At 41.9% G+C, this 16,123-nt stretch overlaps 1 long non-coding RNA gene across 1 annotated transcript; it reads left to right on the forward strand.

The window, feature by feature from the left end:
- Nucleotides 1-8,571: 8,571 nt before the first annotated feature.
- Nucleotides 8,572-10,513, forward strand: LOC308104442. The gene is made up of 4 exons (XR_013934822.1): nucleotides 8,572-8,659; nucleotides 8,846-9,026; nucleotides 9,614-10,063; nucleotides 10,331-10,513. It is a non-coding gene; the product is annotated as an uncharacterized lncRNA (long non-coding RNA).
- The last annotated feature ends 5,610 nt before the right edge of the window (nucleotides 10,514-16,123 follow it).

Consider the following 16,123-nt stretch of genomic DNA (forward strand, 5'->3'; position numbering starts at 1 on the left):
AAACAGCTCCTCAAATCATCATAGAAAACAGCTTTTGGGTTTAGTTGTTTTGTTTCTGCATTGACATTACCATATGTCTTTTTCCGCGTATAGACTATGTGGACACCCTGCAGAGGCTGGTTCTGGAGGAAGTGGCCTTCAGTCCTGGCCCATACCAGCAGCTGAGAGACCAAGTGGTAGTCCCTGAAAACCTGTGTGCTGCTTTTGAGAGGCCCAACATACAGGAAGCTATGGCTTCCAAATGGTCTCGTTACACACAGGAGGAGGAGTAAGCAGCACCACCCGGGCAACCAGAGGGGTTTGAGACGCTGGCCCTCAGTGCCACCCTCTCACCACAGAGGGGTTTAGGACGCTGGTCACAGTGCCACCCTCTCACCACAGAGGGGTTTTGGACGCTGGTCACAGTGCCACCCTCTCACCACAGAGGGGTTTAGGACGCTGGTCACAGTGCCAACCTCTCACCACAGAGGGGTTTAGGACGCTGGTCACAGTGCCAACCTCTCATCGCCCAGGTATCACAGAGGGGTTTAGGACACTGGCTTCAGTGCTGGTGATGCATGGCCGTTCTTAGTTGGTGAAGTGATTTGTCTGGTGACTCAGAAAAGACTCTGGCTTGTAAGTGGCCTTTAGTCACATGAGAAGGAGCAATAACAGGTCTGTGACATCCTTAGATGTCTGGGGTTGTACACCCATCCTGCTTGTGTTGTGGACTGCAAATAGTCCACATGAACATAAGAAAAACATAATGGAAAGGAGGTTGTAGGGAAGAACTAAGTATTGAATATTTCATTGACAATTCAAATACAGCAGTATGTTACAAAAAGCCAAATGGATCATTTCAGAAATACCAAACTGAGGCTTGATTCCATTGTGGTCCATGTAAATGTCTCAGTGTAAATTATTAATGCAAATGTCTATTGTAATAACTAGCAATAAGCTGCCTTGGAAAACTGGTATGAATCAACATAAATGTGAAATCACTACAATTCAGCAAAACAACTGTTACTGTTACAGATCATGTGTGTAAATTTACCCAGTGTGCAGATTGCTATCCTTGTTACTGTCTAGCAGACAATATAGGAGCATAGCTGCACATACTAGACAAAACTGTTTTTACCACTGGGCCATCAGGTTTCTCATCTCTCTAAGCTACACATAGCAGTACTGTCCAGATGTCTGCAAAATGCAACCAACCATGACTGCTGCACCAGCACTGACACATACCCAATGAGCAAATATGTCTGTATACACTTCAACTTTTACATTTTACATAATTATTTTGTTATATAGGTTGTTATACCGTGTAATTTTGTTTTTAAAATGTTATCCTGTTTTATCTGACTAGTGCTTATTGCTGATCTGACCTCACTGTTAGCCACGTTTAGACCATATGCTGGAGTGAACATAATAGATGCAACTTGGAAAGTGAGCAGCTTCAGGTTTTGACAGTAGAAAATGTTGTAAGTAATTTTCAACTATAAGAATTTTCTCCATAGAAGCTAAAAGTATGAAGTATGTTTAATTTGGAACACTATGGATTGAGTGGGATTTTGCTTGGTTACGGTTCACCTGTAAACACACTTTGGTTGTTCATAGTGTGGTACCTGCTGCAAGCACAGGAATTTCAGTGTGTGTGTGTGTGTGTGTGTGTGTGTGTGTGTGTGTGTGTGTGTGTGTGTGTGTGTGTGTGTGTGTGTGTGTGTGTGTGTGTGTGTGTGTGTGTGTAGCACATCTCTGCAATCATCTGCATGTCTTAGTGGCAGACTGTGAAGCTAGAGGTACAACAGCAAGGTCCAACAATTTTCACCTACACTTCCCTTGTGTAACTGGTAGGGGATACTCTATGTATTGTAATCCATGATGCATACAAACAGCAGTGTCTATAAAAATTGCTTATGTACCAATTTTCTTTTATTTTGTGGTGTTGTGATTGCTGAAAAGGTGTCATAATCCCATCAGGGAGGGGTGGGGCCAGTAGGTGGCATGACAGTAAAATGAAAAAATAGGCAATGGGCAATATAACTTGTCTTTCACCAAATACCTCTATCGATATTGTGTCAATATCATATTGTCACAATACACCTTTTTTTCATGGTGTGTTCTATGGAATTAAAACTGTAGATGACAAACCCCAACCAGGAACATGCTGTAATCTGTTGCACTTGAATTAAATATCTTCACTGCAAAATAAAGCAAGTTTTCTGTCATTATAGTTCTTTATTTGTGAAAAATAATATTTGTGAAAAATAGATCATGGCATTTGCAGTGGAGCCTGTGTAAGTTGAGGATGGGGAGAAATAATATTTGTGAAAAATAATCATGGCCTGTGCAGTGGAGGCAGCCTGAAGCCTCTGTAACTTTCAGATGGGTAGGTAGCCCTTATTTTGTTGACGGCACAGGATGGGATGACACGACGAACACGTCTTCCCAGGTAACCCCAACACCATCTGACGAAGGACCGGTATGCTGTGTGCCGGTAACGTCTAAACAGAATCAATGACATGAATGCGAAAATGAAATAAAAATACTCAAGTGAATAAGAGCAAGGTAAGACAATAATGGAGGTCTTGAATTCGGACCGAACATTGTATTTTGATTACATGATCAAAGTGAAATGATTTGACAAGCAGTGATACAAAGAGGAAATTCACAATGGCTACAGAAATATACAGAAATACAATTGTTATTCATACTCACTCCTCGACTGGGAAATTCTGATGGAAGTCACCGTGGTGCTGCACCATGGAGGCGTACTCTAACTGCTGCACCCATGGGTCGAGGCACACTCCATCGAAGCCAGGGTGTAGAGTGATGCATGTAGGCTCTGGTTCTGCCTCTGCACATTTGTCCATAACCTGCATAAGAGAGCAAAATAAATAACCTGCAACGATGCTGAATGTTCAGAACATATCCCATTTGACATTGTTGTGGGTTGATTGTTTTGCCAATGAAATAGTGTTATTGCCTATCTTTACCTGTGTACATTCAAACATGCAAAATGGCTGGATATACTGTAGGAGGGAAAATGACGGTGTAGGTAGGTTGTATGCAGGGCAACTAAGTTCCATGTGGGTTGTTAGTGGTGGAAAAATACTATATATTTTTTCTACAGGAAAAGTATCAATACTGCAATGTAGAAATACTGTTACAAGTAAAAGTACAAAAGTATTGGTATCAACATGTACTTCAAGTACCAAAAGCATAAGTACTAATTTTTCAAGTTTTCAAATGTATAAAATCTATAAAACTCTTTTGAAAATGGCAGATCTACAAGCTCACAGCATTGTGAGCTTGTAGATCGGCTATTTTCAATTGGACGAAATGTATATAGGGCTGCAGTGGTTGTTTTGTAATAATAATCCCAAAAAAAAGTATGACATTTGCCTCTGAGATGTAGTGGAGTAGAAGTGAAAGTATAGAAAATGGGAATAACTCTAGTAAAGTAAAAAATCCTCAAAAGTGTACTTCAGTACAGTACTTGAGTAAATGTACTTAGTTACTTTACACCACTGGTTGTTAGGGACACAAGCCTAAGTCTAAACAGTGAATTGTACCAACATAATGTATATTTATGCTGTTGACAGACTGACAGTCATTCTGCTGTAATACTAACCCTGTCAGCGTCCTTACAGCACACCCTCTCAATTGCTTGATCCATGTTATGGCAGTATCCACATGTACACCTGAATGATAAGCAGATAAACATAATGTGAGGGCTTACAGTGATTAGTGTGAATGAATACTGAAAATAACTTAGAGCCTAACAATCAGGGCAGAAAGTAAGATTTATCATACATGTCATTTCTCTTTCCTTACAGGCTATTTTCTAGTAGTGGTAGTTAATATTCCATTCCAATAAGCTAAACTTCCACAACTGCTAAATTAATATAACGTTTGGCTCTTGGTTGTAGGAAAGACTAGGTTCAATAATACACACTATAGGTTATCCCACTAAAAATAAACAAAACTACTTCGCTACTCAGATGGAAATGTACTCCTATGAGCCCCCTACAGATCTGGTCAATGGTAATTTATATTGACCAGATCTGTAGGGGGCGCAGTAGAGAAAAAAAATGTTTTTCCATCTGGCGGACATATTTTATTTTCTGCCCAAAAAGAGTATTATACAGAGAAGGTGGGGTGCTGAGAGGCTTCCCATCGTGGAGAATAAACTTTCAACAAAACAAAACAGACTTTGTTTCGGTGAGTAGCGACGTGGCTTTGGTTATTTGGACTACAGTTGGAGCCCTCGCAGGGCAGTGGAATTCTTTGGCCGTTTCTCAATACCCGAACTTGTCTGTACTCCCGTCCTCACGAACTCGTGATACGTCATCAGTCGCTGCCCAAGTACTGTTCCAATTCTAAGTTCGCATTTGCCCAAGTACAGACCAAATACCCGGATGTGAACTTGATCCGCCCGGATCCGCCCCCTTTACCGAGCATGCTTCAGACTAGACTCGCTGAGGACTTTTCACAGCAGATTGCCCAGAATGCAACACCGCACCGGACCACCAGCGCTTGAAAAACTGGACCAATATGGCGGACACGGACCGCGGTAAGAAATGTCCGAATTCTTTTTTTGTTTTGCCACAGAATGTAATTTTAAGATTTATTTTAGGCTTGAATGTTGTTAATTAACTTCAAATCTGTGGCTGATTTGTGCACCGAACTTTCGGACGTTTGTGTAGCCGGCTAGCCGCTGTTAACCCGGCCGCAGATGACCGGCCCGTCAGACCACTGTACCCCGCCTAAGAAGCCTTATTTGCGGCCAGTACTTTTGAAAGTGTCCGCTGGTTCAGCTGGGTCTTCTTTGTAGTGGTTCAAATGAGATCTAATTAGTTGTGGATATATTTATTGGATTTCTATAGTCTCAGCCAATTTTGGGGAGATAGAACTGCCTCTGACTAATGTTTGATATGTGTTTATGCGAGTAGTATTAACGTTATTTTACTTCAATTGAAGGTATGCGTCCAGGGAGTTAATTCTGCACTGAGCTGTCAACGAGACTTTTCACCAAGCAAGAGGACTTCATCCAGAGAAATATGCATTTGTTTATCAGTTGTGGAAAAAGTACTCACATTTTTTACTTGAGTAAAAGTAACAATACTGCAATGTAGAAATACTCTGTTACAAGCAAAAGTCCGGAATTTAAAAATTACTTGAGTAAAAGTACAAAAGTATTGGTATAAAAATGTACTTAAATACCAAAAGTTGAAAGTAATCCTTATGCAGAATGTCCCATTTCACAAGTTTTCTAATGTATAAAATGTCTAGAAATCTTTTGAAAATAGCAGACCTGCAAGTCCTATAAGTGAGCTTGTAGATCGGCTATTTTCTAATGGGCGAAATGTAGATATGGCTCAAGTGGTTAATGTATGTTTTGTAATAATAATCTAAATCTACAAAGTAACTAGTAACTGAAGTTTTCTAATAATTGTAATGGAGTAGATTTGGCGTAGAAGTAGTGGAGTAGAAGTAAAAGTATTGGAAATTGGAAATACTCAAGTAAAGTATAAATACCTAAAGATTGCACGGTACAGTACTTGAGTAAATGTACTTTGTTGCTTTGACCACTGGTCTTTTGTCTCAGTTGGGCAAATTGGTTTGACTGAGTGCAAAGTTAGGATTCATAACTTTATAGTTCAACTTTATTAGTAAATTAGTCCATTTAACCTATTAGTATCCAACTTTAAAGTGGTACTTAACTGCCTCTTTTGTGTTCTTTTGATCAAATTTGCATGTAATTATTATTGAACAATTGCTACCAATGTGCATTTAAACTAACATACAGCATTACAATATTATTCAAGGGACAGATGTGGAAACCCAGGCCCTCATTACCTGGCGGGGGACCAATGACCGGTACTTCACTGGGAAGAAAAACACGTTTAAATCTGGATGGGAGTGAGTATTGAGTGCTTCTAGCATTTCCTATATATCTGGGCAGTGGTTGGTGTCAGATTTGGGCAGTGTCCATCTTTAATGATTTCTTATTATTGTAGTGGAAGTGAGTCAGTATTGTTGTTTTCTCAGGGAATTTGTTAAGACTTCAGGCCTGTCCATGACAGGCAAACAGGCAGGCAAGAAGTGGAATAATCTCAAAGATCGCTACAAGGTAATCTGAACATCTGCAAAGACGCAGCATTCCTTGAGTGAAAGTGTTACTTGGGAATGTGAATAGTCAGTTTCACAGTGTAGTAATTAGAACCCTATTTCCAGGAGCATAAAGATCCACCATCTGGGAAAGGGGTAGAGCCCGGTGATGCCACAGCTGCCACCTGGAAGTGGTACAGTCAGATGGATGCTGCTCTCGGGGGGCAGCACTCAATTAATGCCCCCCTGGTGGTTGCATCCAATATCACTGCCACTTCAGGTGGCGTGGTCCGCTTAGCGACCTCTAGCCTATCAGAAACAGAGGAAGCCAGGGAGAGCCAGCCAGAAAAAAATGAAGATTTGCTGGATAGAGAGCAGTCCGAGAGAGAAGAGGAGAGGCACAGGGAGGACTTGAGAAGAGAAGAGGAGAGGGAAAGGGCAGCCACACAGCGCTCAGAGAGATATCTGGCTCTGTTTGAGAAACTGGTGGACAAAATGTAGTGAAATAATCATATTTGAACTGCCCCCCACCCCCACCCCCACCCCCCCACCATGACAAGCACTTGGAATTGTACGAGTTCAGGCATTACATTTAGTTGGACTTGGTTCCACAGATAAATATTGTGAAAATAGCCGAACTACGCTCACAGCGCGTCGTATTGCGAGGCGTTGTGAGCTTGTAGATCAGCTATTTTCACAATATTTGCCTTTTTCGTAGGTCAATATTTGGCCAATGTTGGACCATTTCTTATAGTTCAGTTTGATGTTTACTTTTGGCGTAGTAATGGTGTTCTTATTAGTTTATTTAAGGGGTATTTAAAGGTCTAGTAGTTCCTTTAAGAAATGTGCAGATACCCTGTGTACTTATACTGTGTGTTGGTTTGTTTACTTCGGAGTGAGCAAACAATGTTGCACTTTAACCCATTAAAACTGGGAAAGTATCTGTGTCATTTGCATCAGTCTTTTTACCACTTAAACCATATTTGATACTTTGGCTATTCACAAATGGCAGATGTACAAGCTCACAGCGTGTCACTTTTTGCCGCACTTTGAGCTTGTAGATCTGCTATTTTTGAAAGAATTTTGAAAATGTATGCAAATATTTGAACACATATACATTTTTAACTAAAATCTTTGCTTCTCGGGGTCCCTGGAACAAAAAAGTTGGAACGAAGTTTGAGCACCACTGATATAGCAACATAAGTTTTTCAGAAAAGCCTCAGATCTTAATGGATTAAGCTGTTCATCTGGGGACCCCCCCCCCCAAAAAAAAAACTACCCCCTGGGTAGTGTACCGTTAATATGTAATATATGTTGTCTATTTTGTTCACTTCCCAGGGATTTGTTTCATTTGTCAATTGTTGTTCAAGTAATTACATTTTAACACATTCTTGAAAGTAAATTATATTATTTAATTTGATTTACAGCAAAACAGAAAAGACACCATTGCATGAAATTAATATAATACAACATATATATAAATATATATATATATATATATATACACACAACTATTTACAATCTAATTATATGAAATGAAATGATGCAACTTGTACTATGAATGCTTAGTCAACTTGACCGTTGGCCTCTGTACTTAGTCTGCTCTTTTTCCCTCTACAGCAATTCTTCGCGGTGTTGTGAGCTTATAGATCTGCTATTTTCGGCTATTGTTCGGAACAATAGCAGATCTATAAGCTTGTTCCCCATCAAACAAAGAGTTGGCGGACCCTCTTTAGTAACTCTAAGAACCCCCTAGAGGTTCCGGACCCCCTGTTGAACACCCCTGCTGTACACAAACCTTCCTCTGTCTGTAGATCAGGGGTCTTCAATGTTTTTCAGGCCAAGGACCCCTATAGCTGAGAGAGAGATGAAGCAGGGACCCCCTACTACATATGTTGCAGATTAAACCTTTTCATAGATTTCATAGATAGATCCATGGACTTGTTTGACAGCACTATCATTGTGTAGTGTTGTGCTAGATTCATGTTAATGTGTATTTTCATATATTTAACCACTTGAACCATCAATACTTAGTAAACTTGACCTTGCGCTCTGTACTTGGTTTGCTCCCCCCTACACCAAACCTCTGCTGAAAATAGCAGATCTGCTATTTCCGGCTAATGTTCCTCTCAGAATAGGGATGCTAGGGTTCAAGTGGATAATGTAAAAAAAAAGTTCCTATCACACAAAGATTTGGTGGACCCCCCTGTAGTAACTCTGAGGACCCCCTAGGGGTCCTGGACCACCGTTGAAGACCTCTGCTCTACATGTAATCATGGTCTCCCAGCCATGCATCCAGTTCATCAGGAGCACTGATTTCATCAGCAAGCCTCTCTCGGAGACCGTTCCCAGACAGTTCCCTCTCAGCGCCGTCTGCGCCATCCTCCTCAACTGGGCCCGGGCCATCCTCCTGCTCCTCCTCCTCGTCCAGGATATCCCCTGCTGCCTTGCAAATGTTGTGGAGTATTATATGCAGCCTGCGGCGATCACCTTTGGGGCAAAGATGGGCCTGATCTCCAGGGCCCGAAGGAAGATCGAGCGCCACCGTGCCTTCAGCATCCCAAAGGTACGCTCTACGATGTTGCGTCCTTTGGTGTGGTGCCGGTTGTACCGTGCTTGAACTTGGCCTGTGAATTCAAATGTACTTTGTAAATCTAGTGTGTGTGTGTGTGTGTGTGTGTGTGTGTGTGTGTGTGTGTGTGTGTGTGTGTGTGTGTGTGTGTGTGTGTGTGTGTGTTTTCTTATGACACAGGAAGAGCGTTCTTACCTGCCAAAGGCTTGCGGTATGGAGTCATAAGAGCCACAGGGTGCTGCAAGCACGGATAGCCTCCATCACCCAACAGGAAGTACCTTGCTGGTGGATACAGGGCCTGCTTGTAGAAGCGTGATCGCCGCATGACAAGGGCATCATGTACAGTACCTGGTTGGCCAATGTATGTTGAATGTTAATGTTTTGAATAGCCAAAGAAATCTTAAAATGACAGTCTTAATCTGAATGTTTTAGAAAATGTTTGGATACAATTTGCATTGGCTATTGATTTCATGTTTTGTCCCAAAACATGCCTAGCATTACTTGAAATACGTGCAGCCTAATGTACAGGGTCCCCACAGTCATGAAATTCCCTGAAATATTTCATAATTAGAAAAAACCTTTTCCAGTCCTGGAAAAGGTTTTGAATTTATCAAGGGTCGTGGAAAAATATTTGGCTATGCATTGTTTTTGGCTATTGATTTTGTTGATAAAAAACATTTTCCAAAACATGTACATTACACAAAACATGTAACATAAGTTAGTTTTTCGCCAAACAGGCTGTGTGATTGCAGCCTAAATGTATATCGGACGTGACAAAAAGAACAGATTAAGAGAAGACTGCACAAGCCATTATCCCCAATGCAATCTTGCGCTCTCTCCCTCTCTAACCATGGAAGAGAGACGTTGCCTTGGAATAAATTTATATTTGATACACATATTTGAACACAAGCAGATTGCTTTAAATTATCGTATATTTTTTCTTGTCAGGAATCCAGTGGAGAGCCGCCCCACCCCGGCCGGGAGGAAGCTGATGACCTGGAAAAGACCGGGGAAGCTTCCTCCCGCCCCCACCCTCCTGGCCGCGAGGAAGCTGAGGACCTGGAACAGACCGGCGAGGCTTCCTCCCGAAACAAATCCAGCATATCTTCATTTTTTTTTCTTAGGTCGTGGCTGGCTTTCCCTGGCTTCCTCTGCTTTCGAAGAAGGGCTAGAGGTCGCTAAGCGCACCACGCCACCTGCAGCTGTGGCACCACCAGGCTCTATCCCTTTGCCTGTTGGTGGGTCTTTATGCTCCTGAAAATAGGGTTCTAATTACTGCACCCCGGCCGGGAGGAAGCTGATGACCTGGAAAAGACCGGGGAAGCTTCCTCCCGGCCCCCCCCCCCCTGCCCGCAATGAAGCTGAGGACCTGGAGAAGACCGGCGAAGCTTCGGCCAGGTAAAAGTGACCAAAATGAAAATGCACTGTGATATGTTAGCTTGTAGATCTGTTCTTTTTGTCAGGTGACACCTTTACTGTAGTCTATCTAGGCAGAGGCATTGATAGCACACATGTTTAAAGGTCAATACCACTTTGGTAGAGGCTAGGGTTGTGTAGTTAACGTGCCATGATGTAACTCCAAAGGTGGACAAGAAATCAAAAATAATCGCTCCAACACAGATACCCTGCAGCACCAGTGAGGGCAAAAGCTTTCTGTTGATGTAGGGGGGGACCATTCGGACGTGGCACCCGTCTATGGCACCGGCAGCATGGCGCAATACCGTTCCCAGACAAGTCCCTCTCAGTGCCATCCCCCACCCCCCTGGCCGCGAGGAAGCTGAGGACCTGGAACAGAGCGGCGAGGCTTCCTCCCGGCTCCACCCCCTGCCCACAAGGAAGCTCAGGACGTGGAGTAGACCGGCGAGGCTTCGGTGAGGTAAAAGTGACCAAAATTAAAATGCACCGTGATATGTTGTTAGCTTGTAGATCTGTTCTTTTTGTCACGTGACACCTTTACTGGAGTCTATTTAACGTGCCATGGTGGACAAGATTAAGAAATCACAAATAATCGCTCCATTGATTAGAAATGTATCATTCTAAATATGCTCCTCATTGACTTACATTGTACATAAACATTGACATTATTATTAGCACATAAACGAATGTAAACAACGCTGATTCAGACGATATAGAACATCACCAAACCCAGTACTGTTTTGTTTATTCTAATAAAAATGTTAACTTCCTGTTGGTTTTACTAGTTGAAGACTGCGGATTGCCGTCTTGTTGAGATGCCATGTTGGCCTGCCTCTCTAGTGTTGTAAGTTTATCTAACTAGGCAATTTTTGTATTGGATAATGCTTTGTGTTAGTAATTAGCCTAGACTTGACAGTTTTGTTCTTATTAAAAATAGTAAAATCAACAGGAAGTTTCGATTTGCACTAAAAATACAAACAGTACTGGCTTTGGTGATGTTCAATATTGTCTGAATCAGCTTTGTTCGTTTATGTGCTAAAAGAGTGACGCGTGACAAGGGCATCATGTACAGTACCTGGTTGGCCAATGTAAACAGGAACCTGCCATTCGCATCACAGATACCCTGCAGGACCAGTGAGGGGAAAAGCTTCCTGTTAATGTAGCACTTTTTTTGTGGCAGTCTAGGGGGGACGATTCGGACGTGGCAACCGTCGATGGCACCGGCAGCATGGCGGAATACCGGATGTCCAGCTAGCCAGCGAAACTCGGCCCCCACCTCCTCCATGTCCTCGGGTCTGGGGAAATGAATCACTCTGTGGAGGAGCTCTGTCATCATTTCCTCCCAAGACCTTGTGGACCGTCCTGCAGATGGTGGAGATTGGCATCCCGAAGGCGTCTCCTGTCATCCTGTAGGACGCCCCACAGGCCAGCCAGTAAAGTGTCACCAGCACCTCAATTTCATGGCTCCATCCGTGGTCCTTCTCCCGGGGCAGCATATGGATGAGCATGGTCACACTCAACCTGGATAGCCGTAGGGCTGGTTTTGTGTCGCCACCGGCGAAGTACAGGGGACTGAGGAAGGGGACATGCTCATTCAATTGCGTATAGCGCACTGTGGGTTGGTCCTGTAAAAAAAAGAACATCATGTCACAAAATGGCAGATATACAAGCTCATAGTGCGGCACTGTGCCACGCTATGAGCTTGTAGATCTGCAATTTTTTTTAAACTCTGGGACAATTGTGCACATCATTTTTTATTTTATTTTTTTTAAATCATTGCTTCTGTGGGGGTCCCTGGAATAAAACGTTTTGAGATGGGGGTCCGCGGCCAAATGTTTTCTAAATCCTAACAGTATGTTGTATAAGTGGTACTCCAACTTTGCCATGTCAAGGGCCCACAAAATGATATGTATTTAGCCGCGAACCCCCATCTCTAAATGTTGTTCCAGGGACCACCCAGAAGCACAGATCGGAGTTTAAAATGTTTGCTTTAAAACATATATATATACAAGTTTTGTTGTGCACAAATCTTCCACGATTTTTCAAAAAAATATCAGATACAGTAGACCAGCTCATAGTGAGCTTGTATATCTGCTATTTTTGAATAGCCAAAGAAATCTTAAAATGACACACAGATGCTTTCCCGGTCTTAATGGGTTAACTGAATTTTTTTAATGCTTGGATCTAATTTGCATTGTCTATTGTCCCAAAACATGTCTAGCATTACTTGAAATACGTGCCACCTAATGTACACAGGATGTCATGTGACAAAAATAGTAGATCTACAAGCTAACGCGTTGCGTCATACATTGTTGCCTTGTAGATCTGTTCCTTTTGTCACGTGACACCTTTGCTGGAGTCTATCTAGGCAGTGGCATTGATAGCACACATGTTTAAAGGGCAAGACCACTTTGGTAGGGGTTGGGGTTGTGTAGTTACCTTGCCATGATGTAACTCCAAAGGTAGTCAAGAAGAAAAAAAAAATTGCTCCCTTGATTAGAAATTGATAATTCAAAATATGCTCCACATTGACTTACATTGTACAGTGAAACAGCTCTCAAAGTCACTCTTTTAGCACATAAAGAAACAAACTGATTCAGACAATGATCCAGATCCAGTCCGGGTTTTCTTCTTAATAAAAATAGTTAATCAACAGGAAGTTGATATTTTTATTTAAAAAAAAAAAACAGTACTGTGTTTGGTGATCTATATTGTCTGAATCAGCCTTGTTAGTGCTAAAAGAGTGACTTTAAGAACTGTTTCACTGTACAGTGTCAATGAGGAGCATATTTTGAATTCTCAATTTCTAATCAATGGAGCAATTATTTTTGATTTCTTGTCCACCTTGGACAGGTAACTACACAACCCAAACCTCTACCAAAGTAGAGGTTGGAACCCACTCCCACCTCACATCAAAGCCGCCCCCACTCTTGCCGTGTTCAAAACCCACCTTTTTAGACTCGCTTTCCCTGCTTAACCCAAACCAAATCTCACTTTCTTCCTCTAAGCCTTAGCCTTTTGTTTTTAGCCTTTTAACATCTTCTTTTTCTCCTAATAAAATTGTTTTTAAACTGTTTTGTAAAGCGACTTTGGGTACTAGAAAAGCGCTATATAAGTCTGATGTATTATTATTATTATTATTAAAGTGATCTTGCCCTTTTAAGATTATTGCACCATTGCTATACGCCTGGAATTGGGGCTAAATACTTTGGAAAAGTTTTGAAAATATTGCTTATATTGGCATAACTGATTATTTTACTTTTTTTAAATCTCATAGTGATTTCACCATAACATCAAAATATCAAGGTCCATATCACCCAAACCTACATTATTACATTATTATGTAATGAAGACCAGAGTTGCAACTGTACTTGGACCTATTTCTGTCTACACCACATCTCTTGAATTGCTGAAATCTTGCAGAATTATCAGACCAGAAAGCCACTGTAGCCTTATATGAAATATAGTGCTTTTCACTAATGACGTGTCCCACAGTTTATATAAAGGTTTATGTTTCACCATACATAAAGCTAGCCTTCATAGACATGACTCATGGGATATTCTGGTTTTGACTAATGATATACAATGTCACACAGATGAGGTACAGTACAGGTACTTTATTCACACTTATTTGTGTTTTATTTATGCTTACCAAGTAAACTGTGAAGTCTAGGCTAACTACTAACACAAAGCATGATCCAATACAAAAAATTGCCTAGTTAGATAAACTTACAACACTAGAGAGGCAGGCCAACATGGCATCTCTCCTCTGCCTCCTCAGCTCCATCCTGGCTCTCCTTGCACGGATTCTCCTCCTCCACTGGGCAGCCTCCTCTTCAGCCTCTAAATGCAGCATGCCTACAGCCACAGCAGCAACTACAAGACGCTTCTGGTCCATTTTTGTCCCGTTCTCACTTTTAAAATGCTTGTCTTTCTTATAATATCAATATAATATCTAATAATAAAATACAGTGATTTTGTTTGAATATGATGGAATATGATTAAGGATTACTGTGATTATGGTAAGCTCACATTTCATATCACACACACGATACAGTAAGAACTCCTGTAAGTTATTAAAAGTAAAAAATAAATAAAAAATAAAACGTTTTTTAAGAAACGTTTATTTTGAATTTTTTTTATGCATGGGCAGGGACCACCTGCAATACCTTTGCGGACCACCGGTTGAAAACCCCTATAGCCTTCATATGCATATTTCTATACGCTTTTAAAAAAATATAACAGTAAATGGGATATTAACATGTATTTCTCTTTTAAAAACGAAAAGAGGCAGTGTTGTTTTATTTAAATTTTATTTTTTATAGAATGTTTTGTTGTAAACAGCACATTAAACTTATTTTATACTCCGTTGTACAAAAATAACGAGATGGTGACGTCATCGAGTACGCTGCCGTTCCAACTACCGTACTCCCGTTCTCCCGTCCTCCCGTCCTCGGAAGTACGCTGCCGTTCCAACTACCGTACTCCCGTCCTCCCGTCCTCCCATCCTCGGAAGTTCCTACTTCCGAGGCGAACTTGCAAGTCTGAACTTCCAAGGACGCAAGTCCATGCTTCCCAAGTTCGGGTATTGAGAAACGGCCTTTGTCAGGGCTGAGAGCCGAGCGCCTGGGCTAATCTAACATTATTAGTGCCAGCCGTGCGTTCAACCTGCTACAGCCTACTGTGACGTACTTACTCAATACAATACTGATATAAGAGCTAAATAAATAATTGATTATAATGGAACGTTACCATTGAGACACAACGAGGTGCTGAGGTTCGTCTGCTGCGCCTCCAGCAGCTTCACCTCCGTCCCCGTCGTTCTGTGCAGGGGGACGGGGTAGAGGCTCGAACATGTACGGCCTGACGCTGCGGACGGCTTGATACTCATCATTTTCTCCGTCTGTCTCTGGGTCTTCCCAGTACCATTCCTCCTCCTCCTCCTCTGAGGATGACTCGTCGTCCGACACTATGGGGGAAGACGGTGGCGAGTAGTCCTCTACCACTGAATGGAGACCAGAAGCAGCATCCATATCATCCAGCTGATCAACGTCCATGCTTGTTTGTTGCTGTTTGGTTTTCGAGTGGCCCGCCTTATTTGCATATTCATGTCTTCATCGTGTTACGCCCGCCTACTTTTTGACGGTCGAATCACATTCCTCCCAGTGCTATGTCCCTCCTTCCTGGCCCGTTTCAGTAGGAAGTGCGTCACCATACGGAAGTGGAACACTTCCGGAAAGGCCGGTGCAGTGCACCTTTAAGGTAAAACAGTATTGCCTCAAACAAACCTGAACGTAACACTTACTGAATGCTTAAAAGTATTAAAAGTTATGGTGGTAAATATTTAATTAATTTAATTTGAAGGTGCATTGCCTATACAAGTATAAAGCCAATCTCTTCAATAAAAAATAGAATACATTTAAGGGCAAGGGTTCCCAAACGTCCCCCCCCCCCCCCCCCCCCCCAAGAAAAATGAAAAATATATTTGAACTGGGGACCCCCCACCCTGACAAGCCATGTCACTTTGTTTGGGGGAGGCCTTAGCTGAGTGGCTGCTGAGCCCGCCAGGGGAGCCAGAGCCCCTGGTTGTCCCAGGCATGATTCCAGGCCAGGCCAGCATTGTGTCCATGTGTGTCCCTGAGCAAGACTCTTAACCCAGAATTGCTGAGCCGTAGAATGGCTGCTTACTGCTCCTAGTGATTTATATAGGTTGGGTAAATGCAGAGGTCCAATTTCACGTATGTGCAATTATACAGTGACAAAAAAACATCCCAAGGAGTGGGGACCAATATTATTATTATTATTATTATTATTATTATTATTATTATTATTATTATTATTATGTGATTACTTGGATTTGTAGGAGTTGAGCCGTTTTAATTAACACTTAAAATATTTAAACAAATGTATTAAAATGTCTCACTGCACCTTAAGTCAGGGGTCTTCAACGTTTTCTGGCCAAGGACCCCCTAGCTGAGACAGAGATGAAGCAGGGACCCCCTCCTCTATATTGTATAAAATTGTGTTTCAGATTAAACTTTT

This window comes from Gymnoscopelus braueri (genome assembly GCF_963280865.1).
Source record: "Gymnoscopelus braueri genome assembly, chromosome: 17".
Classification (NCBI taxonomy): domain Eukaryota; kingdom Metazoa; phylum Chordata; class Actinopteri; order Myctophiformes; family Myctophidae; genus Gymnoscopelus; species Gymnoscopelus braueri.